Genomic DNA, 27174 nt, shown 5'->3' with positions numbered 1-27174 from the left:
CAGATTTGTACTTTTAAAAAAGAAAGAATAGAATAGAACAGAGACTCTGCTCAAATGAAAGGAGGGGCATGTGGAATATGGCATGAAGGGATGACTCTGAGACCCCTAACCTTTAAGGCTGCGTGAACTATTTATTAGTAGTTCCTAGGTCTCTAATTAGAGTCCCAAGTATTTCCTTCTGTTTCCTAAAGGGTTGGAGAAATGCCCCGAGGGCTTGTCACCATAGGCCTTTCCCCCTTCTAATCAGCCAGATGGCAGCTGCAGGAAGTGGCCTCTAAGCAACAATCACAATGTGGCATTGACAGCGGAGGTCTTCTACTAAATGCGGCTGTGAGGAAGCAAGCGCCCTGGAGTTTCTGAGACTGGGACAGTAGAAGCAGTTCTTGTCAGTTGGACTTTCAAAATTAGTTGGGAATGATTAAATAAGTTAAAAAATAGCTATTTGATTATGTTAATTTAGTAGGCCAAAATAGAAAGTTGTTTTTAAAAAAGCCATTGCTGCTCTTAAGAATCTTAAAATTGTATGGACTTCGTAAATAGCTTCAGGTGTGTGTGTGTGTTTGTGTGTGTGTGTTCTTTTTTTTTTATATGGCATGTATATAAAAAGAAAGAAAATGAACTCAGAGTGCCCTACAAGTTTCGTGATCCCTAAGAGAAAAGGGATCAGATTTCCCTTGATGTTACAGATTTAAATACTGTCTCTGGTCTCCCTTAGCAAGGGTAGCATATTGTTTAGATGTGTTAATAGAAAGAAATCAGAGTCTAATGAAAAATGCCAGCAAGCCCCTTGGGAAGTTGGCAAATAGTGTGTTGCTTCTGTGGGTTCGAGTGGCAGAAACATCACGGGCTTATTATTAGAAGTGGCACAATTTCAAATGTCTCTTAATTGCGGAAAGACATACACCTGCCATTTAATTTCCTTAGTGTCACCTGTGAATTATTAGAGAGCAGAATGTTTATTTGTTCATTCAGTTTTCTTCCTGTTTGCCCACCACCCACCCATCCATCCAAAAGATTGAGTGTGATCATTTAAAACTGAATACAACAGGCTGCTTTTGTTGGTAAAAATATTCCCTTTTGAAATCTGTGACAGGGCATGGCTTGTTTTTAAATGGATTATATTTTCCTATCAAAATATTACAATTGAGAGCTTAAATCTGCTCAAATTTTCAGGAAAAATCACAAACAGGGCCTTAATATTTAATAAAACCAACAATACGAGTAAACGCCCACAAACCTAAATAACTATAATATAGTAGAAATATGTTCCAAGGTATAGGACATAGGGATGTCAGGAACTTTCATAATCTTTATCTCACAAGCGAGAAAATCAAAGTTCTAAGAGAAGAAAGGACTTCCTAATGTCACCCACTTCACTTGGGCAAGTTAAGGCGACATTCCTGTGGCCGAGGTTCTCAGATCCATGATCCTTTCCTGATAACATATTCCCTCAACCTAAACCACAGCACAACATCTATCTATCCATCATCTATCTATCTATCAATCATCAATCAATCATAGTACCCCACTCCCTACTGCTGAACTCCAATGAAGAAAACTCGTGTTATTTATTGTTTAAACCCGTTAAATGATTTCCATTGCTTGTAGTGAAGATGGATGCATGAAATATCTCTCTCCCTCCCTCCCAATGTGCCTTCGGTCTATTGCAATTAACTCCTATGGTGCACAGGCTCTCTGCTTGGCATGGATGATGCCGCAATGGATGTGAACTCAGAGTCCCTGCTCCAAGGACACTTAGTAGAAGAGCAGGGTTTCCCAACATTTTTTTATCATTATCACCTCCAAAAGAGCCCTCTTGGTTTTTTTCTAGTGCTCTTTCCGAACATTTAATCCGCAGAGACACTATATACCTGTGTTTGTACCATTAGTAGATCTGCGCCTTACACACTGAAACTCTAAGATTTTTCATCCTCCCAGAGTCTTCTTGGGGTGGATTCTTTACTGAGAAAATGGCTTAGAGGAAAAGACAGAAATAGGCTATTATAATGAGATATATTATCATATATTAATATAAGGGTATTCTCAGGATGCGGTACCTATTCATTTATAGAAAGTAGGGTCATTGCAAATTCCTTTACAGGATAGCCAATGTGACATGCGAATATGTAGAAGTTTCACTGTGGACTTTATTTTGTCTTGAATACATTCTGTTCCACTCTTTTTCTCTCCTCCCAGTTCATAGTCTCAAACAAAAGCAACATTTTGGAGCCTTAAGGGAGAAAAGAAATACAAAAGGCAACCCAGGGATAGCAAGGGGCTTTGGACCATAAGCCTTGGTTTCGTTGGCAAATTGCCTTATTTTCCATCATGGTCTCTGGAATGTCTCTTCTTTTATGTCTTTACCTCCATCTTCAATAAGCCTACATCATCTCTGGTCTGGGCAATAATCTCTTCTTCCTTAAGCATTTATTGAGAACCAGTTATATTTCAGGAGCTTTTTATTACATTCTCAATCAGCACAGCAGTCCTGTGAGCTAAATATTAACATCTCCATTTTATAGATGAGGAAACTGAGGCTCAAGAGTTTTAGTGATCTACCCAAAGCTAGACACTAGTAAGATACAGATGGAACTGACATTTAGACTCAGTGCAACTTAAACCCATGCTCCTTCTGCTGCATTTTGTAATTCATCTATTTTTAAAACTATATGTTATATCCTCTTTGAAAAAAAAAAAGAAGATATTACAGGTTACTGTTCATTCTTCTCTGTTCCTATTTCCCCCACCTCCTAAAGATAACCACATTCATTGTTGTGAATCTTTCCAGGTCTTATTCTAGGTATTTTACATACCATATCTTTTCAGTGGCCACTGAGGGACCAGTGCAGTGTGGTGGTGCTCACTGGGCATCCTCCGACCCCCTTGTCACAGGCTAGCATCTTGCATGCACTTAACCATCTCCACCTCCACCTCATAATCCACCTGATAACTGCTTAGCATACAAATACTTTTCCTCATAAGTGGGTTTATGATGAGCAGCTGATTTTACCCTCTGCTTGAGATCATACATCAAATATTGAGTATGTTCTATTTTTGTATGTGTGTTTAGCAGTCTTGGGGATTGAACCCAGGGCCTTGCACCTACTAGGCAAGTGCTCTACCACTGAGCTACATCCCCAGCCCCCATCTTGCTTGTGTTTTAATCTCTTCCTCTTGTTTTTGATTTTTTTTCCATTACCTTTTAATCAGAACAGTTAGATCCTTTTCTCTCTTTAAGATAACATTGCTTATTTTTTTTTTCTTGCTGCCTGGGAATGGTACTTAGGTAAATATCAGTTTGTGCTGTACAATAAGCTTATTATTACACTTTTCTATTATTGGTTAATCCCCCCTTTTTTTGGTTAATTGGACTTGTGAACTACTGATGGGAAAATACATTGTTTTAAGATTGACAACATTGCTAATATCATCCCCAGAGAGATCTTGAGATAGATATACATAGTCACCCTGCTCCTGTGCATTGGTTTTCTAATTCCTGTGCCCCTGCAGTAGGACACTCAGAAGGAAAAGGTCCACGTTTGTGAGAGGAGAAGCTGGTGTTGCTGACCTGTGTGGACATAGGCACATACAACTTGTAATCTGGAGGGACCAACAGTACGAAGTTGTGACTGTGCATCCCAGAGCTACTGTCCAACCTGGACATCTCTAGATAGTGTTCTTGGTGGAGACCACAAATGATAGCCATTGTAAGACCATAATGTTGTCAAAAAGGATGCAGGAGCTTTAGCTCATCTTCACTGTAGAACTGGAGGTCAGACCTCAGGGTCTTACTCGAAGCATTTAGTAGATATTAGACAAAGGTAGTTTCTCTACATTGGTGTTGTTTAACCAATCTGGGGATGGACTCCAGGCTGCAGAACTTGTCCAAAGTACCCTGACATCTGATAATAAAGAGGCTTAGAAAAGTGGCTAGAGGGATGAGAAGAATGAAGAGAGGAAAAGGAATCTAGGTGGTGTGTTGTCTCCATTAATTTTCTCTGTCTCAGGACTCTGGATAGGAAAACAGCCAAACACATTTTTCTTTCATCCTGAAGTTCTTCTGGACAGATAGGTAACAACTGCTGCCACATGGTGGCAGCAATATCTCCTCAACTGAGTCTAGCGCAGTTGGGGTGCCTTTTTACTGCAGAAGAAAGGGCTTCCCCCTCCAAACCTTCCAGAAACAGTCGCCCTTTGAGGATCTAGGGGGCTTCACAGAACTTATTCAAAGAGTTTTCTTAATATTTCTCTTTTCTTAAATTAATGTCTTGGAAACTATGAGGTTAGGCATTAGTGGGCACCTTTTTTGTCTTTTCCTAATAGTTCTCATTTTAAATCTAACTTACTAGATTTGCAAAGCCAGTGGTTGTGCCACAGGGCTGGGGGGACAAGGGAGGTGACCAGATGCTCTAATGAGTCAGATCGTCTTGGTTCTGGCAATGAGCAGGTGCTCTGGAAAAAGTCCCAGGCAGGCTCTGTTGTGCCCCTTATCTGAACCGAGCTGATGAACTGGCCCCCTTCCAAAGGAGAATGACCAGAGAGAGCAGAGAGGGATCTGGAAACCTGGAGCAACAGGGACACATGGCAGGGAAGGGGAACATTTGCAGAGGAAAAGACGTGAATACTGCATTTAAGTTTTGGAAGTACTGTCACATGCCACGGAGAAGACAGATTGTTAGAATCAGATTGGTCAAATGCTAGTATTGACCTGAGAGATTCCATCAAACGAACTCCCCATCTTACAAAAGAGGAAAAAGCCGAGAGGGTGATGCAGATGTTTTCCAATTGAGTGGAAAGTGACAGAGCTGAGACTAAGACACGACCCTCCTGACTCTACCCAAGTATGTCACCAGTTAGGATGTAAGCTGTAGGGTGGGAGGGATGGGGCTGAGGGCAGTGGCCTCTGCTTAGTGTTGAAGCAGAAACTGAATGTCCAGAGAGTTCTTGAATCACCCAGAAGACTGGCCAAAGCCCAGTCACTAGAAAATCTTTGTGCTTATTTCTGAGCTTCTCTGCCTCTGTGTGATTGCCATATGACACTTTAAATAATTAGCAGTAATTCATGTGATGAAAAGTTTGTGTGTGCAGTCATGGATGGGGTGAGGGGTTGGAGAGACAGCCCTAGGAAAAGCCTGCCTTTTAGAAAAGACTGCTTGTAGATGGTAGCAAACAGGAGGCTAGCGAAGTCTCCTGCCTGGGATTCTGGAGCTCCATGGGCCCACAGGCTCTATCTTAGGGGTCTGAACATGGGCTCCATTGCCAGTTCATAAGGTTTTCACTCTTGTCTCCATCACTGAAATCTGAACAGATTGAACACCCTGATCTGAAAATAAAAATTCAAAATGCTCCAAAAATCCAAAGCTTTTGGAGCCACAAATGGAAAATTCCACACCTAACCTCATATGATAGGTCACAGTCAAAACACAGGCTCATTAAAAACATTGCACAAAATGACCTTCAGGCTGTCTTTACAAGGTCTATGTGAAACACATGAATTCATGTTTAGACTTGGGTCCCAGCCCCAAGATATCTCATTATGTGTATGCAGATATTCAAACCCCTCCACTCCCGAATCCAAAATCTGAAATACTTCTTGTATCAAACATTTCAGATGATGGATATTCAACCTGCATATTATGTAAATGTTTTTTCACCTTTACACATATTGGTCTGTTGCCTTTGTTGATGTGCTTGCATGGTCTGGGTGTGGTTTTATCATACCTTTTGTGGCTTTGATTTAACTGTTAAGAAATGGGTACAGGCTGTTCCCTGACACGAAACACTGCAGTAATTAAGCGTCTGATGACTGTTTTTAAAAGATGGATAGGAGTGATAACAGTACACAAGGGAAAATGAGATCTTATGCTGTATTCCACAGGAGCATAGACTAGTAATAGTAGCAGGAATGGTGGTAGCAGGTAATGCTTTCCAAATGTGTCACATGTATTGTAGGTATGTCAAAATGACTTTAGATATAACAAACATTTTCAAATGGAATTGTTGTGTATATATATCTCCAAGTGTATTAGACATATAACAGCTAGTATTTTGAACTTGTTTGCTTAGAAAGAGGCAAAGAAATTACTTAGTTTAAAAAGTAGAATCAGAAAAATAACTACTATTACATGCTGTGTGCTAATTTTGTATCAAATGCTCTGTATGTCATTCTCATTTAATCTGCACAACAATCCTATGAATTGAATTCCATTTTTTTAGGAAATTGAGTGGAAGTAAAGGAAAATGGCATAATTTGTTTAAATTCACGCAGTTGGAGGGTGCAGACCTGTCTGAACCCCGATGAACACAGATCTGGAAGCTAAGACTCCTAACAATCAGAGGTTACAACTCTCTAGAATGTAACCATGCCTTCAACACAGGGGCTTTGGTTTTGCTGAGTCTCCAGAACAGAGCAGATCTTCAATACATTCTTGATGAATGAATGAATGAATGAATGAATGAAGAAAACATTAGCATATGCTCTGAGTCCAGCAAAAATCACAAAGTGGCTTGTGAATATCTGCCTAGTTGAATGGTTCAATGTGTGTTCTCATGGGGGAGATTCCAGGGTTGTGGAGAGAGTAGAAAAGTCAAGAGGCAGATCTCCAGTCCCATCGTTTTTCTTCACCAGAGTAGCTCCCTTTTACCAATTGCCCTTTCTCCCACTTGAATTTTCTAAAAAGTCTCAACTATTGCTGCAATGAAAAGAAAATGAAATAAAAATAAAATAAAGCAAAACCCCCAGACTCTCATGCATTAATATCATTACAACGATAAAGAAATGAAAGATTAGGACAAAGCCAAAACTTGAATTCAATCCTTCAGACCCTGCCCCCACTGCTTACTTAATCACATGGAGAAAGTTAGATTTGCAAGCACAGTGGAAAACATCATTGTAGTGTAGTGCAATGTCTGGTCTAGTAGGTAGAGAAATAGCTACAAGAACCAACCCTGACCTACATAAAGATGCATTTTAAGTGCTGGGTGTTCCTGGCTACAGAAATGTCTCAGGTGAGGCGAGTCCTCATCACTTCTACATGAGGAACATCCTATTTGGAAGCTCAAATTTAGGAGTAGGTGGAATTAGACAATCTAATTTTAAAAAAAGGTTTTAGGGCACAATGTAACAAAAGATATTGCTCAAACTAATAAGAGTTAATAAATCACAGTTCAAACCCTACACATCAATGAAAGATAACACGGTTGCACAATAAATAAATGCAAGATGAACTACAGACAGAAAGTGGCAACTTTAGCAGGGGAAGAGTGCTCCCGACCAGAAGGCTTTGGTGCCTTAAGCATGGTATAAGCAAGGAGGACCTTGAAGGATGGGTGGGATTCAGGCGTACAAGGAAGGGGAAGATTTTAGGAAAGCAGGTGGGGGTTTGGAGAAAATGTTCATGTTTGGAGATGCAGCATTGGCTGGGTGGGTAGAAAATAAGGAAATATTCTCAAAATAGAACGTCTGTCATTGTTAACTTGAAATAAAGGATGGAGAAGAATTTTTAAATTTTTAAAAATAATGTGGAAATTATCAATAATAATAATTTATTATTTTAAAATAGTTTCCTTCAACTATAGGGTGTATATATATATTTATTTTTGGGGGGGAGAGGGGTTACTGGGGATTGAACTCAGGGGCACTTAACCACTGAGCCACATCCCCAGCCCTTTTTTATATTTTATTTAGAGGCAGGGTCTCACTGAGTTCCTTAGTGTCTTGCTAAGTTGCTGAGGCTGGCTTTGAACTCACTATCCTCCTGCCTCAGCCTCCTGAGCTGCTGGGATTATAGGCATGTGCCACCTCACCCAGTGGCAGTGTATATTTCTAAATTATGCTTTATACCTGTAAGTGTTTTAAAATGCATATTTGTCCAGTTTTCTGGAATAAATGTAAATTTTTAAATGTAAATTAAAAGATGAATCATGTTTTAAATGAACTGGAGACTTTCTAATTTAATGTAATCAGATTGTGATTTTTTAAAAAAAATTTTATAGTGCTGGGGATCAAACCCTGAGCTTAGCACATTCTTGGCGAGTGCATTACCACTGAGCTATATCCCCAGCCCATATTGTGAATTTTTATTCTTGTGAAATAATGAATCATGGTATATATACAAATTCCTAGGTTGCTATTTGGGAAACAGGACTCAAGACATCTATTCTAAAAATAAAACTTTTTGTAAAAAATAATTTGTGAGACTGCTTATGGAAAATTCAGAAAATATAAGTATTGAAGGAAAAGTACTAAGTATTAAAATAAATAAAAGATTTAATAAAATAGTGTTACACTGGTATAATAATAGACACAAATTAGAAACAGATCCTATTCTATAAGATCATTAAATCTATAATAAAGATAGTATATTTTTTTCCTAGGGCTACTGTAATCAACTACTACAAACTAGGTGGCTTCAAACAAAATAAGTTTATTCTTTTATTGTTCTGGGGTCTAGAAGTCTAAAATCAAGATGTTGGCAGGTTCATGTTCCCTCTGAAGTTTCTAGAGAAGACCTCTTCCTTGCTTCTTCTAGCTTCTGATGTCTTGTGGTAACTCCAACATCTGCCTCTGTTTTCACATGTCCATATTTCCCTGCATGTCTCTGCACTCAGCTACCATTCTCTCTTTGTCTTTTTAATATTACACTAGGCACATTGGACTGAGGGCCCACCCTACTCCAGTGTGACCTCATCTTAACTAATTACATTTGCAATGACCCTATTTTCAAATAAGGTACTGAAGTGCGGGTAGTTAGAACTTCAACATGTATTTCTGGGGGACCCATTTTAATTCATAGCAAATGGTATCATAAAAGTATAAGAAAAGGAATGATTACCCAATAAATGGGACCTAGACATTTGTTAACTCTTTTTTGGGAAGAAGTTATAAGGATATTTCACACTGACCCCAAATAAATTTCAAATGGATTAAAGTTAATACAACAAAATAAAATGAAAAGTAGAAGGAAAATATGGGTACATATTAATGTCTTCTTAAGAAAGAAGACTCTTAACTATAAAAGCAGCTGTGGATGTTTGTGAACACCTAAATTTGTCAAAAAAACCCTTAAAAAATTGAAATGAAAAAAAATGGTAAAACTAGGGAAAACATTTGCAAAGAATAAAATAAACCTATGCAGGATTCTTTCAATCCAATAAGAAAAAGACTAAAATACTAATAGAAAAAACTGATACAAAATTATGAACACTTAATACATTCTAATCAGGCTTTGTCTCTTTGGTGAAATTGCCATGGTCATGGCACCAAGTGACCTTTACCTTGCTGAACCAGCTCTCGGCTCTTACCTAACTTGGCCTCTCAGCAGTATCTGGGGTTGATCCCACGCTCCTTTAAAAGACACTCTGCCACACTGTAACCTCTTGTGTTGTGTCCAGCCACCCACTAGCCCTCACCCTCCTCAAGTCCTTACCATCTCTGTAGATGGCTCTATCTTCCATGTTCCACATGCACTGGCCAAAAACCTAGAGGTTGTACTGGTATCTCTACTTTCCTCAAGGCCACACCCCATCCATTAGCAAGTTCTCTACCTTCAAAGTGCATCTTCTCCACACCTGCACTGCTTCCATCCTCTCTCGGCTGCTGTGATTGTGTCCTCTTTGGTCTCCCTTCCAGGCTCCCAGGCTTGCATCCTACCATGAAGTCTTCCCAGAGCAGCCAGAGGCTGAGTCTCTCTGAGGAGGAGTGTGTATACAAAGCACAGAGTTTTAACAAAGCAGAAGAACTGAGGCTCTCCTTCTCCTGTCCCCGTTGAGGACACCCAGTTTCTTCCCCCAGAGGCATCAAGTTTCTTGCATTGACTTCCTGAGATATCCTGGGAATTTGCTAACACGTTCACTTACTTCCTCACAGATTACAGAGGAAGCCCAGTGAATAAAAGTTGCTGGTGTGGCAGGAGCAGTGATATTGCCCAAAGCCTACCCTTTGCCAAAATCAAGCAAATATTCTGGAAATGAAAAACATTTTTAACAGTGGTGACATGGAACTTGCAAAGTACAATTTAAAAAATAAAACATTACTCTTTGAAGACCACCAGTTATGGTGCAATCATGATGTAGTGGACACTTTCCAAGTGATTTTCCTGCCTCATCTTACTTACCTTTCTGGTAACTCCATAAAATAAGTGCTATACTCCCTATTGTTCAGATGAAGAAAATGACCACTAAGAGGTTAAGCAGAAAGTCCACATCTAGTGAGCAGTGAAACTGGGATTCAAATCCAGTAGTTATTATTATGACATATATGTACATCTAAGGAGGCATGGAAGGACTTCAGTTTTGATCTTCATGTTGATGGAGAAGCAGGAGGTAGTGTTAGTTAAGTTAAATACACTTGGAAATAAGTCCTCAAAAACTTGTTTTACTTTATTAATTATTCCACTTGTTAGTTATTGCTTTTTATTTGGGATATGAGTTAGGCACAAAATAATTCTTAACTTCAGACTGGAATTTTGTCTTTCAATCAGTTCAGAACTCAGGAAGGAAGTTGTGGTGGCTAGGCTTAGTGGTTAGGGGTGTCAGCTGTATACTGTCCAGCTTGCCCTTAAGCTCCTAAATGAGGGCTGGTCATTCATTCTTGGTCATAGGGTCTGGGATCCCAACCTACCCTCTTGGATGCTCCTTTCTATGCAGACACTCTGATTTCTTCTTCTTCTTCTTCTTCTTCTTCTTCTTCTTCTTCTTCTTCTTCTTCTTCTTCTTCTTCTTCTTCTTCTTGTTCTTCTTCTTCTTCTTCTTCTTTTTTAATGTATTTAAAGATGTTGATAGATCTTTATTTTATTCATTTATTTATATGTGGTGCTTATCCCTTGTGCTCTCTAGAACTGGGTTCCTGAAGGCCTTCTCTTCCTGTCTTGCCTTCCATGTGTGACAGACCTTGAAGGTGGTGAAGGCAAGGGGATGAACATTATTTTTCTGCTCTAAGCCATTGTTTTTATATTTTTATTCTCTTAGACATGAACTATCCATACACACCAGCATGTAAAATGTAGTTTCAGACAAGAGAGAGAATAGTGACTATTTCTTGGGAGGGATTACATATTTTTTCTTTAAACAAATCTATTATTTTTAAAAAATCCTCACAGCAACTTTGGGGTGGCAAGTTAGATATACTTATCTTTTTGTGAATCACAAGTTTGCATATTTTGTTTATTACTACTTTACTTGTTGTGACCTGTTATAACTATACTCAGGAGAGTTAGCTTACTGAATCTGCTTCATTTTTCTTCACCATTACCATGAAGTAACCTCTGTCCTATTCCTTCTATTTCTTGGATTGACAGGATATAAATTTTAGAGTTTTTTTTTTTTCTACTGATTTGAGAGAATGGCTTCAATGCCCCCCCTTTTTTTCTATTTTAAAATTTTATTTTCTTTTTGCATTTTTGTGACTGCTTTACCTTTTTTACAACTTATGAAACTTTATATATTTTCTTTTGTAAAAAACTCAAAGAAGAATATAAAAGTCACAGTCCATGTAAAACAATTCTACTTAAAAATAAATCTGCAAAACTATTTTGTGCATGTTCTTTTCACCTTATGTTATCTCTATTTTCATAGTACCATAATTTATTACAAATTATAATTATTAGACAATTTCATTGTTGAAAGTTTCCCTGTATTTTAAGAGATATCATGAGATTAATATGCTTAATATGAATATCAGAGTGATCTGAAAAATATCTAGTAAAACCGCATAATCAAATTTAAGACTGCTTTTTGATGAACAATACCAGAAGACTATCCAAAAGTTTTATCAATGTATGCTTCCTAAAACATTGCAGGGGATTGTGTATTTTACCATACCCTGAACAGCATTAAGCATAATTATTTAAGTCTTTACTTGTGTGTGTGAATTATCCTTTCACATTTTCTTCCATTTTTTTCTACTGAGAAGTTAATTAAAATGAAAAAAACCTACATTGTAGAATAATTTTTTTAATTTGCTCTAATTAGTTACACATGACAGTAGAATGCATTTTGATACATCATACATAAATGGAGTATAACTTCTCATTCTTCTGGTTGTGCATGACGTAGAATTACACTGGTCATGTAATCATATATGCACACACGGTAATAATGTTTGCTTCATTCTACTACCCTTTCTTCCCTTATACCCCTTCCCCTCCCTTCACTCTTCTCTGTCTGATTAAAAGTGCCTCTACTCTTCCCTAGACATCCCCACTTATTGTGAATTAGCATCAGCATATCAGAGAAAACATTGGGCCTTTGGTTCTTTGGGACTGGCTTATTTTGCTTACCATGATATTCTCCATCTCTATCCATTTACCAGCAAATGCCATAATTTCATTCTTCTTTAAGGCTGAGTAATAGTCCATTATGTATATATACCACATTTTCTTTATCCATTCATCTGTTGAAGGGTACCTAGGTTGATTCCACAGTTTAGCTGTTGCGAATTGACCTCCTATAAACATTGATGTGGCTGCATCACTGAGTATGCTGATTTTAAGTCCTTCAGGTGTATGCTGAGGAGTGGGATAACTTGATCAAATGATGGTTTCAGTCCAAATTTTCTTGTAGAATTCTTTCTATACTAAAAATATTAACCTCCTATTACAAATTCTAATTAGCTTGCTTTTTGCCTTTTTAATGGTGTTTTAGCAACTTCTTTCAAATTAAAAACTGAATAGTATTGAATTTTACCAAATATTTTATTTATCCATATTGATAGCTTTTCTTATTTTTAAATCTATAGGGCAGTCAGGAATTTAAACAATATGTTGAACTATTCTTGTATTACATATAAACCCTACTTTGACGTGATACAATTTTGTTTGAATTTGACAGTATTTTCAGGAGAGCAAATCATCTCAGGTTATTATAGGTGCCCTTTGTTTCCTGCGTCAGGGATTCTTCCACAGCTAAACAGCCTGGCCTCCTTTACCACAGCATCAAGTGACTGTACTAGGATCGGACACCTGACTTCAATGAACTCACCAGTGGCCAGGCTGGCATGGCAGCAGGTGAGGTCAATCGGATTTCCCTCTTGAGGACTCAGGAGTCAATCTATGGTGAGCTCTGAGCTCTGGAGCTTAGAGATCATGCCAGAGATGGCATGACCAGTGCCTTGGGCCACATACAAGATGAACGTTCAGCTCTGCAGGAATCCCTGTGATTCCTGATAGGTGATAGTGTTCAACGGGTTCCTGAGTTTTGAATTCTTCAAGTTCCCAGTGCATCTCCGATGTACTCTTTGTCCACAAAAGTCCCCAGAAGTCTTTCAATTGCACCCTTCCTCTTCCTTATGCAAGGTACCTGGAGTAAGTTTCTGGTTATGCAACTGGAAGGACTTCACTGGACACACACACACCTTCTACCCAGCAGCTTGCTGGGTAAAGTGTATGGCCTGTGTGACCACAACCCAGGAGGTCACTGACTAAAAATGAAAGGGCTTAACTGGGCATTAAATGATCCCCAAGTGGAAGTTTCCTTCTAGTCCTATAGTTCAATGAGTCTTTAAAATTAATGGAGCTTTTTATTGCCACATTTTCTTGATAGAACTCTAGAATGACAAAGATTCAATAAAAGTAAAAGTGCAAGAAGAAGCCAGAAGGGAATGTGTTATTGAGGCAGACCCATTAAGGCAGGAAGAAGGCAGGCACAGTGGTGTGCCTCTGGTCCCAGTGAATCAGAACTATGGCAAGTTCAAGGCTAGTCTGGGCCTGAGGGGGCAGGGGTTGTAGCTCAGAGTTAGAGCCACCTTGGGTTCAATTACTCCTCAGTACCAAAGCAGACGTGCAAACAAACAACAACAGAACCCCACAAAAAAACAGAAAGAAATTTCCCATTTTCACAAAGTTTGTGTTTCTTTCAAAGTGAAAGAGCATTATTTTCTTTTGTCACTGAATTGTGAGAGCACCTCTCTTTCCTATGTGTTATAACTATAGCTGTCTGTGCTTCTCTTCACGTACAGACCAGGCCTCTGGCAGTGACAGGTAATCAAATCACCTCAAGGGACTGGGCCATCTGCCCCTGATCTCAGCCTTCAGAAGGGAGCTGTTAGAAAGGGTTGGAGCTTTTCATCTTAGTTTCCAAGCTAGTGTGCTCCGATTTTCTCAATGAAAGCATTGATTGAGGTCTTTGAAAACAATTGCCAGCCTTGATGACATCAAGGCGATCGCTCACAGCATCAAGATAAAAGAAAATCACATTGTGAATAAAACTGTTTTCCTTTACATGCAAAACAGAACTCTGCAGTGAACTTCTTAACCCATTATGTCCCATTGCCCTCACATAGGACACCCATAAAAACAAAATTTGAGCAATTTTATAGGTGTTCTGTAAAATTGTATAGGTTTTAAAGGTCTCCTATATTTAGGAAGATGGACCATAATGGGTTAAATGGCCAACTGGAAAGATCAGTAGATTTCTAGGACTTAGCAATGGGGGACAACCGTCTTGGGAGGTGATAAGGAGACTGAGGGTGTTAAACTCTGGTCCCCTTGGAGCCAGTGCTGTCATGGAGTGCTCCCCCCGACCCCACAAGGAGTTGGTCTGAGATGTGAGAGAGAGTCCTCAGTCATCACTTTAACAGATATATATAAATTTTGTATTCCATATGTGTGTCTCTTTTATCTGTGAATAACGAGATGCAGGCATTTTCAGGGTGATTATATTTGTGTCATATTTAAACTACTAAATATATGTTTATTTATATTTATAATTCGAAACTATCAATTTATATTTGAACTACCAAAAAAAAAAAAAAATTCCTGGGTTTCTCTTAGTTGGGATATGTGAAAAGAGATGGGGTTTTCATTTCTCTATTCCTACTAAAGCCTCAAATTTACAATAAACATAAAAACTGATTAGCTTGTAAATTACTTTAAATCCCTGTTAATACCTATTCTATTCACAGTCTCTGGATTGCATCTCGGGTTGGGTTTCCCAGAAGTGTCCCAGGGGGTGAGGATACACATGAGAGTAATCTATTAGGAAATGTGCCTAGGAGACTCTGGTAGCAGGTGGCAATTAGGACAGAGAAGGGAAAAGCCAAGCAAGGTTGTTATGTCAGATGGAGTCTCACAGAACATCACTCAGTCCTGCAGGAAGACCTTCCCCACTAGGGTTAAGAAAGCTCCTGGGAGATGGAAGTTCCTCTGTACTTGAGACTCTGAGACCAACTGTATTGCAGCCTGAGGGTGGCCCTCTAATAAACAGCTGCAAGTACGGGTTGGTAGGAGAGAATGCACACGGAGGAAAGGCATATAAATGCAAAAGGGATCTTATAGGGTATAGAGGAGACAAGTAGCAAGTCACAAAAAAACCCCCAAAACCCCACTCAAGCTAACTTAAGCAAAGAGGTACCTCAATGTAGATTGCATTTGGTTGCACATAATAGAAGGCTGACTCAGTGCTCCAGCTGGAGTTTTTATTTCCAATCTAACTCCAAGTCCAAAGATTGGCAGCTGGGATTGATGTGGCAGCTACTTGATGCTATCAGCAAGCAATGTTCTAGCCCTTGCTTGTTGCTGCATGTTGGCAACGTGGCTCTTTTACCTTCGGCCTGGAGTCTGCTTTCCTGGCAGGAAGAGGAAGGGGAACAGGAAGAAGGCTGTATGCCTATCAGAAAAGCAAACAGTTTCCAGAAACCTCTAGCAGACCTCTGCTTTGTTTAATTGGCCATAACTGAATCACATAATTACCTTTAGATATAAGGAATTCTGGGAAAGTGTCACAACTCCCCTGAAAAGAATCACTGTTTCTCTCTCTCTCTCTCTCTCTCTCTCTCTCTCGCTTTCTCCCTCCCTCTGTTTTTCTTTCTGTGAAGAAGGGAGAACAAGTAATGAATGGGCCTATACTAGGGTCTGCCCAGTAGGGATTTTTTTTTTTTTTTGTAAAAAGACCCTGACGAGGCCATCTCTTGAGCATCCAAACACAAGACAGAAGTAGAGCTTGGCTATCTGAGGGATGGTACCAGAACTGGCTGGTGAGGAATTGAGACAAGACTGGTTCATAGGCTGGTTCAGGTGACCTGGGCCCTTGCCCAGGGTCCTGAGCTCAGAAGAAGCCCTAAGTTTGGTTTAATGCTTTGCTATTGTTGTCTTAAAATTCTTAAGAACTTTGAACTTGTGTTTCAGAAGTTAAGTCTGACTGGACAACTGTGTAGAGGAGAGGTGTGAAGTGGCAGCACATTCCTTCCTTGGCCAAGGCCCGTGGCGTGACAAGCAGTTGGCCCGGTTGCACAGCCAGGCTGGGGCCTGGGCCCAGATTGGTGATGATGATGGTGACAGTCACAGGTGAAACAGCAGCAGTGGTGGCAGCAGCCATACCCTAAGAAAAGGAGAACCTCTCCACAAGGTCAGAGTTAGGATCCCAAATGGGAGACTTGTTTTCCCATTTGTCTCTTGGGCATTTGCACTAATCTTCACTCTTTGGCAGGAATTACTGTGTTGCAAGCAATAAAACTGACAATAAATTTTTACAAAAAATGCACACATGGATAGTGCAATAAATCCGTTAATGTAGTTATTAGAATTTTTTAGAAGTTAAAATTCATAGTTTGAAAACTACTACAACATTGAAAAACAAATCTCCATAAGATTTGAAATAGAAATTGAATGTAAAGATCATATCTTTTGACAGATAAGAACTCTATTTGTATATGAAAAATCAGGTGAACCAATTTTTAATGAAACAGACAGTTTTACAATTAAATTTTCTCTTGCAATTGATAATACAGTGATAAAATACATAAATAGGTGTTTGAATTATATACAAATTATGAAGTCAATTTTTCTACAGTCCCTGCAAGCTACAGGAAATGAAAAAGGAAATATTAAAATATCATTGTGCAAATTTGCATTTAAAATCAAATTCAGGCTTACATGAATCTGGTTTGTATGAAGAGTTAAATCTTTTTAGAAAAATTGTTCTGCCAGAATCATCAGCTCAAGATGTACTGATGGTCATATTTCCATCAGAAATCAATCCAATATTGTCACAGCCTATAAAATGCTTTTAAAAGTTCCAGTAGCAGTTTTATCAGCAGAAAGATCTTACTCACAATTAAAATTTACCCCAAATTGTTTGCAATCTGGTATTTTCCAATAGGAATTCACATTGCTTTCGATTATGCCAATTGAAAATAAAGTTGCCCAAAGTATAAATTTTGATGACCTAGTATAAAAATTTGTAGAAGTGAGCCAGAAAACTCTTCTGATCAAGCAAGATATTAAACTAATAAAGTATTGTTTAACTTTTTATATAAAGTATTATTTACCTTATATATAAAATTGTGACCCAAATTGTCCTTTTCAGTTTGAAAGTTTATACTGGTATCTATGTATCACTATTACCCCTTGTTATAAACTGAATTTCGTGCCCCTAAAATTCATCCCTAACCCCCAGTGTGACTATATTTGGAGAAAGGGTCTTTAATGAGGTAACTGAGATTAAATGAAATCCAAAAGGTGGAACCCTATTCCAATAGGACTGCTGTCTTTAAAAGGATAAGAAAGGACACCAGAGCACCTTCTCTCTCTCTCTCTCTCTTTCTCTCTCAGTGAGTGTAAAAAGAAAAGGCCACGTGAGACTCAGTGAGAGGGTGGATAGCCATCTGCCAGTTGTAAGGAAAGGCCTCAGCAGAAACCACCTTGATTTTTGACTTTCAGTCTCCAGAATTCTGTGTCGTATTTTGTTATAGCAGCCTGAGCTAACTACTATGTATACCCTATTACATTTTATAAACTAAATATATAATGTATACATATATGTATGCATGCATATATATATATATACACATGTGTGTAATTTTTTTTCAGTGCTGGGGATTGAACCCCCATGCTAGCACATGCTAGGCAAGCACTCAACCACTTAGCTATAGTCACTATAAAATATTTTAAAAGGAAAAATCTTTACATTTTAGTACATTTAATGACATTTCCCCCATATTTTGAAGAGTTTTCCCAATTTTGCATATTTTAATTTTGTACTAGACTTCACAAATCATACAGCTGGTCATACTCTGAATTGTGGCTACTCTTGCCTTCCCTTGCATCTCAAAGTGGTTCTTCTCCCTGCTTCTGTCAGCTTCTCTCTCTAGGTCAGCTACTTCCTCTCTGACTTTATGTCACCTTTTCATTCAAGTACTCAACAGCTACGAGATAATTCTGTCTCAGAGCCCTAAGGCTGAATGACTGGCAGAAAGAATCTAATTGGCTTAGTGAAGCCTGTGGATTTGTTGTCCTGTGTCAGGTGTCCATCTGTTCTGAGGAGCTGGACCACACAGGTATACTGGGTGGTCCAGGCTTATTTTTGCTGGGGCTTAAGTGAAAGGCAATTCCAAAGGGGCAGGTACAGGCTGGTTTATACACTCAACAGGGGCAATTACAACATGAACAGGGAGAGAACTTGGCTTCAATTCCCAACTCAGCTTCTTCTTACAAGAGTGTTCAGCATCTTCACTCTAAGAAATAGAAATTACCCACCACAGTTTAAAAAGGAAAAGAAGATATCAGTACTGTGTGCTAGAAAGTATTTCAGGGCTGTTTTGCTCTCCTCTACATTCACAAAGAGCCCATTAGCCATAGAATTATTTAGAGATTTTTAATAGAATAATGTGAATGTCTATTTCTTCTTAGTTAAGAGTAAATTTATTTTAACTTTTTTGTTTGTTTTTGTTTTGGTGCCAGGAATTGAACCCAGGGCCTCATGCATGCTGCCACTGAGCCCAGTCCCTTAACATGAACTTTTGGCATCTTGTCTCTTTTAACATTAAACTGTGTTTGATAAGTTTAATCAGCAAATAAATAAATATTGTCTGATAAGAAAAATATTACTTTTTTATTTGCTTTTGATACTGGGGATTGAACCCAGGGGTGCTTTACCACTGAGCTACACCCCCAGCCCTTTTAATTTTTTTTATTTTGAGACAGTCTTGCTAAGTTGCTTAAGGTCTTGCTAAATTGCTGAAACTGGCCTCAAAATTGCAATCCTTCTGCCTCACCCTCCCAAGCCACTGGCATTATAGGCATGTGCCGCTGTGCCCAACTAAGAACATATTTTTGGTAAAACTCAACTATTTATCATAAAAATTTAGTAAAATCAATATTTTTGCTAAACATTTCCACATACAAATTTGAAAGATTCCTGACGAAATAAAAATGTAAATTAAAATCACTGATCACCAAGAAGTTTAGTATAGTAACACTTTGGTAACCGAGAAGTCAGACTTAATGACAAGTCCAATCTGGAACACAGCAATGGAACTGAGTTCCCTCAAGGCACTAAAACAGTTTTTACAAAATCAATGCACTGAAGCTCATTTGCTTTAATTGCAGAAGAGGGACTCAGTCAGAGCCTGTGCCCTTACTTTATACTCTGCCTAAGCAACTTTAGTTATTTGGTTTGCTAGCCCAAAGCAGATGAGAACCAACAATTTATTAGAGTTATAGTTTCTAAAATACTGAGAGTGATTTTTACCACTTTGGAGAAACTGTAAGAAAACCACAGTGGTTTGGAGACATTCAATGCCCACATGTATCCATTCACCATTCTGGCATATTTCTACTAAACCTGAGTTGGGTGTCTGTTACTAGCATATCAGAGTAGAAGTGCCCAGGATACAGAAATTAAAAATTCAACGCCTACCCTCAAAAGTTCATAATCTAGCCTAAAGGCTAACCAAAGGCAATAATGCTATAGCAGGAAAAATGAACTTAATATGGCTTAAGTCAGAGCAATAAGTTGAAGTGCATTTCAAGTATTCCAGGTAAGAAGGTCAAAACCCTGAACTAAGACAGTGGTGGCAGAGATGGGGCATGTGTAAGACTTGAAAGGTCAGAGAAAGAATTCCAAGTGCAGAATGACAGATTGGATGTGAGGGGTGAGGGAGGAGAAAGAGCCCCGGATGTTGTTTAGATTTCTGGCTGGTGTGAACAAAAACTTAGAGGCTCCTATCTCTCTGGAGGTGTCATTTTCTTATAGCTGACATTTGAAACGAAGACTTGGGAATCACCAGCAAAAGGTCAGAGAAGCGTAAAATCCATTTAGCAGTGACTTTCTCTGCCAGGGAAGAAAACACCTCTCTTCAAATGACACAGTGGAGGCCTTGTAAGTTCCTTGAGGGCAGGGCACACATCATTTATCCACATGTCCCCAGAGCCCAAATATGGTGGGTGCTGAATAAAAATGCATTTATTTGATTTACAGAAACCAGTTAAAATCACCTTGACCTTTTCTAGTCATCTCCCTTTGGGGACTCAGATAAGATGGAAGAAATTTATAGATGTCTTCTGTCCTAGAGCAGAAAGCAGTTGACTCCAGGCTTATTTCTCTTTCAAACCATTTTTCTTCAGGGGTTTGAATAGTCCAGGTTGTGTTGTTGGGTCAGAGCTCCTGAAAACACTGACGGTCAACCTTTCCATCTCTTCAGTTTCCAGCTGTTTTCATTGTTGCAAACACCAGTCAGCTGCTTGACTCCTGCAGGCGTGGAGGGGGTAAGCATGGCTCCCGAGGCCACCAGAGCTGCCCCAGGTGCCCATAGGCTCAGGGCTTGCTTTCAGGTCCAGGGAAGGGTTGTCATTCCCTTAATGAAAGGAGGTCTTCTTCAGTTAACCTCAGGGAACACACTGTCCCCTGAAAACTTTCTGATCCCTAGAAGTTTCCCCAGGGGGTTCTACTCAGAAAAGAAACTCATCTCCACTGGTAAATAATTAAGTCAAGATGCACTTAAAAGAAAAGCCAGAATTAGGTCAGGTTTGGACAAAGGGAAAGAACAGTCTAGATGCATTATGGAGCTTCTCATAAAAGAACTGTTTTTGTGATTTTAACTACTGACATCTATTGGAGCAATTTTTTAAAAAAAATTTCATTTGAATGTTTAATTTTCTAAGCTAAGCCTGGGAAATAGAAGCATTTTATTCTTTATTAAATAGCTGTGAGTCATGGTTGATATATCTGAAAAAAAAATCAACTGTAAAATTTCAGCTGGGTTGTGAAGCAGGAACTAAAACAAAATAAAATAAGAAACAAATTGCACAAAGAAAACCAGTGCCTGAAACCCTCATGAGAATGTTCATCTTTGTTTATGAAATACACTTTATTATATTAGATTATCAAATCTGTGAGTTCAAATAGTAGATATTGCCATTATGAAATCTTTGATTAGATGTGCATGGTGCTGCCTGGGTAGAGATGCTTGAAATAAAGCTAAATTGGGCAATGAAGTTTATGTCCCTTCTCTGGAAGAGCCTTGTTTGTCCCCCTTTCCCCTTTTCTTTTGTATCCTCCTGAAACAGCTCAGATTTTCTGCAAACCTGAGGTGAGCGGTTTCTGCTTCAGCCACTTTTTTGTGGAGACATCATTCTGGAAGCATTCAACAGGGCAGAGGGAGGCCAACAAGGCTCCTGGGGGCAGAGAGAGAGCCATACAGGAGGCAGGATGCATGGAGGGTCCTCATCACTTTCCCTGGACTTGCTGCTCCCAACCAGGGGCCACAGCAACTTTGAAAGAAATTGCTATGACCAAAACGGAACCTGTGGCCTGAAGATAGGCAGGCGCAGGAGTTGTGGGGGCGCAGTAGGATTAGGATGGGCAGCAACCGGCAGGCAGTTTCTAACCCTATCCCATCTCTGAGTTCCAGCGGGGACCACTGATAACGTAATCTCCCTGTTAAGAGCGCCCTCAGTGGAGGGCGATGAAGCCATGACAGACGTTTCTGGGAAGGCTGTGGGATCAGATCAAGCCATTTTTGGATATAAATGTCTGGGGCTTTGCCTGCGGCAGTTCAAGGAAGACATAATTGCTGCGTGCTGCCTCCCTCCGCTCCTTTCCCTGCACTTAACCACCCACCTCCCTGGAAGCGCATCCGCAGGCTCGGGCGGAGGGCACGGCAGCCAGGCAGCCTGTCCTTTCCCACGCGCAGCTGGCGTCTCTTAGTCTTCGCTCGGGGTTGCGAACCCGGGAGCAGAAGGTACCAAGCAAGCAGAGGGAAGCTCCTTCGCCAGGGATGCCAGGACTGCCCAGGCTGCTCTGGGAAAAACAAACTCAGGAACCCCCTCTGCAAAGATATGAGGAGCTTTGTGCGTTCTGAGATACAGGGCTTTTATGAATTTTTGCTGGGTGTCCCAAAATTTGTTTACTTTTTGGTATTGAGGATGGAACCTAGGGACTCGCACATGCCAAGCACTGGCTCTACTGCTAAGCTACACCTCCAGCCCAGGGTCTCAAAGCTTAATTCTGGGGCACTGCCTTCTGTACTTTCCCTGGAAATACCAAGGTGACTCAGAGATGCTTGTGTTTACTCACCCCTGCCTTCCAGATATGTAGGGTCTTTAAAAAATCCTTGTAAACTTTGCAACGTTAACGCATCTTTTTCTATTATATCTAAGGCATGGTATTTAGAAGGCGAAGACATTTGCTTATACAATTATACATTTGTATATCAGGTTCTATCCAAACTTAAAGCGGCTTCCATAAGTGAGCGGCACCTGTTTTGTATCTAGCAATATCAAAATATATATAAAAAATTCACCCCACTTAAAACTGAAATTTGCTTTTTCTAAATCAATTACAATTCATTGTGGATCCCTCACCCCGACGTTGGATAAACTCTTTTCCTGTGACCAAGTTGAAGAGCTGCCTTAGTTCTTTCGATAGTAGAAGACTCTGCTGTTTTCTAATTTCAGCTAGATAGACACCTCACAGGATTGTTCATCTTCAGCTGTATTCGCCTTGCTTTACTTCTGAATTTCTAATGCATTTTGAAGGTTCCTATCTGAGCTTGTATGCTGGCGACTGTCCTTTATAACATTGTTGGACAGATACCATTCATTTAATTCTCACCATTCCATTCTAATTATTTTTTCTAGGAGGCACTGGGCTTTAAAAATACACTAGCCTAAAGGCCTCTCTGTTCCTGAGAGTGGTGCCAATGACAGAGTAAATGTGTTCATAATAGCATTTCCACTGTCCTCTTTTAAAAATTCTTTTAAAATGTCACAAGGAATACATATCCATAATGAAAAATGAAAACAGGTAAGCAGAAACAAAAAAATGCACTTATATTTCTGTATTTATAAATATGTATTTAAAACATATGTATATTTATAAAATATGATACATTTCATTACTTTTAAAAATTTCCCACTTAATATGGTGTGAACATTTTCCTTTTATCTAACAGAGGACTAATTTTGCCTTGTACAGTGGCAATGGAATTGATTTAATCGATCTTTTGTTGGACTTGCAAAATGTTTAAAAAATCTTTGCTATTAAAAAAGCAGTGATGAACCTCTTAGAGTTATATTCTTATGCATTTGCCAAGTTCTTTTTGTAAGATACATTTTCTGGTACCTGATTTCTTTTTATTATGGCTCTGCCTATGGCCTCAACCTGTCTCCTTCCATGCGAGCTGATTTTGCTGATGCAGAACATGGTATTTAGCCTGTATTGGATTCTTCACATTAGTCCTTCTGGTCTTATGTCTTTATTTTAGTTTTTATGTTTCTTGAAATTTCTCACTTTGGGTTTCCTGTTCTTTGCTGGAAGTTATCTGGGGTTGGCCAAAGTTGCCTTTGTAACTTCCCCATTCCCTCCTATCTCTCACAACATCCTTCCCCTGTCCTGTCTTTAAATGCCACATTTCCCATGATTCTGTCCCTGGCTTCCCTTCTTTGTCGTCTATACTCATCTGTAGCTTGTTCATCCTCTGATAGTAACTTTCAAGAATGATTCATTTTTAATCTTTATAATTTTCTCCAATCCTTTGACATATATTCCTATACATTCCTTGGCATCTCTGCAGGATGGTAGTGCAGGTTATCTCAAAAATTGTCTTTTCAGACCAAAATCATGCTTTATTCCAACTTCCAGCAGAACAAAAATAAATACAAAAAGAACTCCCCCAAAGCCTCCAAACAACTCATTTTTCTCTTCCTCTTTGTTCTCTTCTTTAAAGTGGAAGGTGCCCACTGGTCTACAATCATAGTCAGATTCAAGTTGAATTAACATTCATTGACTGTACTCAATCCTATCAGCCCCCTGTGTAAGTTCTCTAGTGGCTTCCCTTTACCATTACAGCGTAACACAAACTCCTCATAGGTGCCTCTGGTCTCCTACCATCCTGCCTCTGCCTGGCGCCTGCCCTCACCTCTTCCCAGGCTCCCCTGCTCCACCATGAGCAGCTGCCTTCATTCTGACCTCCCTTCTAGAGTACAAGTACACATGTGAGTCAGAGGCTAAGCACTTGCCCTGGTCCTTCCCTTGGCCAAGAACTCCTTTCTGGGTTGTGCTTTAGATGTTGTAACTAAACACTCATCACCAATCCCAAGTTAACCTGGATTTTCTGCCAACTTTTCTTCCAACTTTCCTGGAAGTTTTATGGTTTTGTGCCTTACATGTAGGTTTATAATGATCCATTCTGAGTTAAATTTAGTGTGTGTGAAAGGTGGAGGTCTTTGTTTAGATTCTCTTTCTCTTGGTGGTGGATGCCCAATTGTTTGGCAGCATTTGTTGAATATGCTATCCTTTTTTGTTCATTGAATTACCCTGTGCCTTTATCAATTTTTTTTTTTGGTGTGTGTGTGTGACTTTGTTTTGCGGCATAAATCCATATAATTTTTAAGATTCATTTGTTGATACATTCCATCAGCAAATACCTTTTTGAGCAGCTGCAATATGATAGGTCCAATTTTAGGTGCTGGAAACATATTAGTGGGATAAAAGAATCACTGCCTTTGTGGAGTTTATTTACATTCTAGAAGTCAAGTGATATATTTACATGGGAGACATTTTTTAGAGTTATTCACAATCCTTTCCCACTAAGTGGCAGCATGCACTTCTATGCTTCCAAGTCTCTGAGCATGCTTTCGGGGCATTTGCTCAGCACAAACTTGAGCTGGGGGCTGCAGGGTGCTGGGGGTGTGGCGATATCTTTCCTCCCTCCCACCTCCTCTCATTCTACTTTCACTCTTTTCTACCTGGATTCTCTCCTGATTTATCCTTATGTCTTGGTTTCCAGACCCTCTTTAAGCTTTCTCATTAGTTAAAACTCTTATTAAAATGTGACGCTCTGAAGGAATATAACACTTTTGGTTTTTGAGACAAGAATTTAGTTGATATCAAGAATCGTCTAAATTATCTCAATGATCATTCTGTTTATACTTTTATTCTCTCTCTTTTTTTTTTACAAAGGTTAAATGTCTGTATTTCTTTGTATGCTTGGATTACAGGTGTTTCCACTTACAAGTGTTGTTTAAATCTAATTTCACCAGTCTTTCATTTTGGAGGTTGATGGTAACATGCTGGCAGGAAATACAGGGCATAGGAAAAGCAAACACATTCTGTTTGCTAATGGCCACTGAGCATTTGTAACCAAGGCAAGTTTATTACAGAAAGGAACAGTTGGCCCAAGTGCAAAGGCAAAGCATTCTAAAATCCAAAGACGGTTCTTTCTTGTATACTAAAATCAGTTCCACAGAGGTCAATTATGAGCTGTTTGATCAAGAAGGGATCTGCTCACAATGTGTGACTGTCATAGGGCTGCCTGCCTGCCTGCCTGCCTGAGGTCTTCGGCCTTATTAACTCTTTAGTACCTGTGAGAAGGAGATGGGTACTTGCATTTCAGATATTTGAGTGGATCACTGTCTTCCTCACTTCCTGTCAGGGTTCAGGTATCCTTTTTGAATAATGAAAGTTCTTAGGAAGGCCCAAGTGTTAAACTCAGCAATGCCCTTCAACATAAAAACTCAACTAAACAGGTTGTCAACAGCTCTTTCCTTAATTTTAGACTTAGCCAAAAGCTTTGTACACAGAATGTGACCATAAATACACTTGTTTCTGACTTCCAAGGGAAACTGGGTAATAGCTCTTGTAATTTCAATGTCATGAACCTGATTCTGATTGTGGAACCTTGAGAATGGCATTAATGGTCAGGGGTTTTGGGGTTCTGTTATTGTTTTGCCTAATTAAGTATACAGACACTGGGGCATGTGTAACACACTCAGTTTAAAGAAAAATAATCAAAGGAGCACTCTGTTTCCACCACCATTTAAGGAGATCATTGTCAATTCCATGACCACCCCCTTGGACCTCAGTCCTGCTCTGTAGTTTGATTTACAAGAAGGAGCTATGATCCTGAGCTTTGGGTCAGTCATTTCTCTGCCTTTCTTTATAGTTCTACCACATAGGTATGTATCCCTAAGCGCCATAGTGTTTATTTTCACATAGTTCGGGACTTTATCCTGTCTGTAGGAATCACTCCTTTTGTTCAATGTTACCTTTGTCAGATTCATGCATGCTGCCATGAGCAGCTGTAGCTTATTTATTTTCAAAGTTTTCTACTATTGATGAACATCTGTGTTTCTTCTAGATTTCCTTATTAGTGAACAATGCTTCCATGAACATCTTGTATGTCTTCTGATGCTCTTTTTTTTATTGTAAACAAATGGGATACATGTTGTTTCTCTGTTTCTTTTTTTTTATTATCAACACTTATTGAGCGCTATTTTGTCTCAAGCGCTGTTCTAAGCACTTTAAATGACTTATTTAAATCTCCCATAATCCTATGAGGTATGCAAAATTATTATCTTCTGATAAGGGAATTTGTCAGTCAAATGCAGCCAAATTCTTTTAGAAGCAAAAAAGTCAACAAATTTAAGAGATCCAACACCCCATACCTACTTTTTGGGAGGTTGGGAGTAAAATTTTCATCACATTTCCCCCATCCTGAAGTTTCTGCATTTTTAAATCAATTAAATTTAAATGGGGAAGAATGTACTTGTATGAGAAGAAAGAATAATATGTAAATTATCTTAACTGTATGAGACCTTTAAGAGCAGTGTCTAATTTTTATATCCCATAGAAACCAATTCCAGGGACACAAATGGCCTGTTTGTCTGTCTCTGTGGCCCAAGCATGGAAACATAAAAATGGGCCACATGTCTATCTTTTGGGTTGTTAGGAAGCCTCCGAGTATCACCTAATCCAGAGAATGACAGATTGAGAAATCAAAGGAAATCTGCCAAGCAGGGTAAGGCAGAAAATGCCTCATCTGTTTCCAGATGTAGCAAAGGGCCATAGATCCAGTTCCTTGGACAGAAAGGGCCTCCCTCCACCAACACAAACATGAACATGAAGCTGCCACATCACATCACATACCAGTCACATCCCTCCCTAAAGGGAGCCTTGTGT

Source organism: Sciurus carolinensis, chromosome 7, assembly GCF_902686445.1.
Source record: "Sciurus carolinensis chromosome 7, mSciCar1.2, whole genome shotgun sequence".
Taxonomy (NCBI): Eukaryota; Metazoa; Chordata; class Mammalia; order Rodentia; family Sciuridae; genus Sciurus; species Sciurus carolinensis.
The sequence above is the reverse complement of the archived record's forward strand: the minus strand, read 5'-3'. Positions refer to the sequence as shown.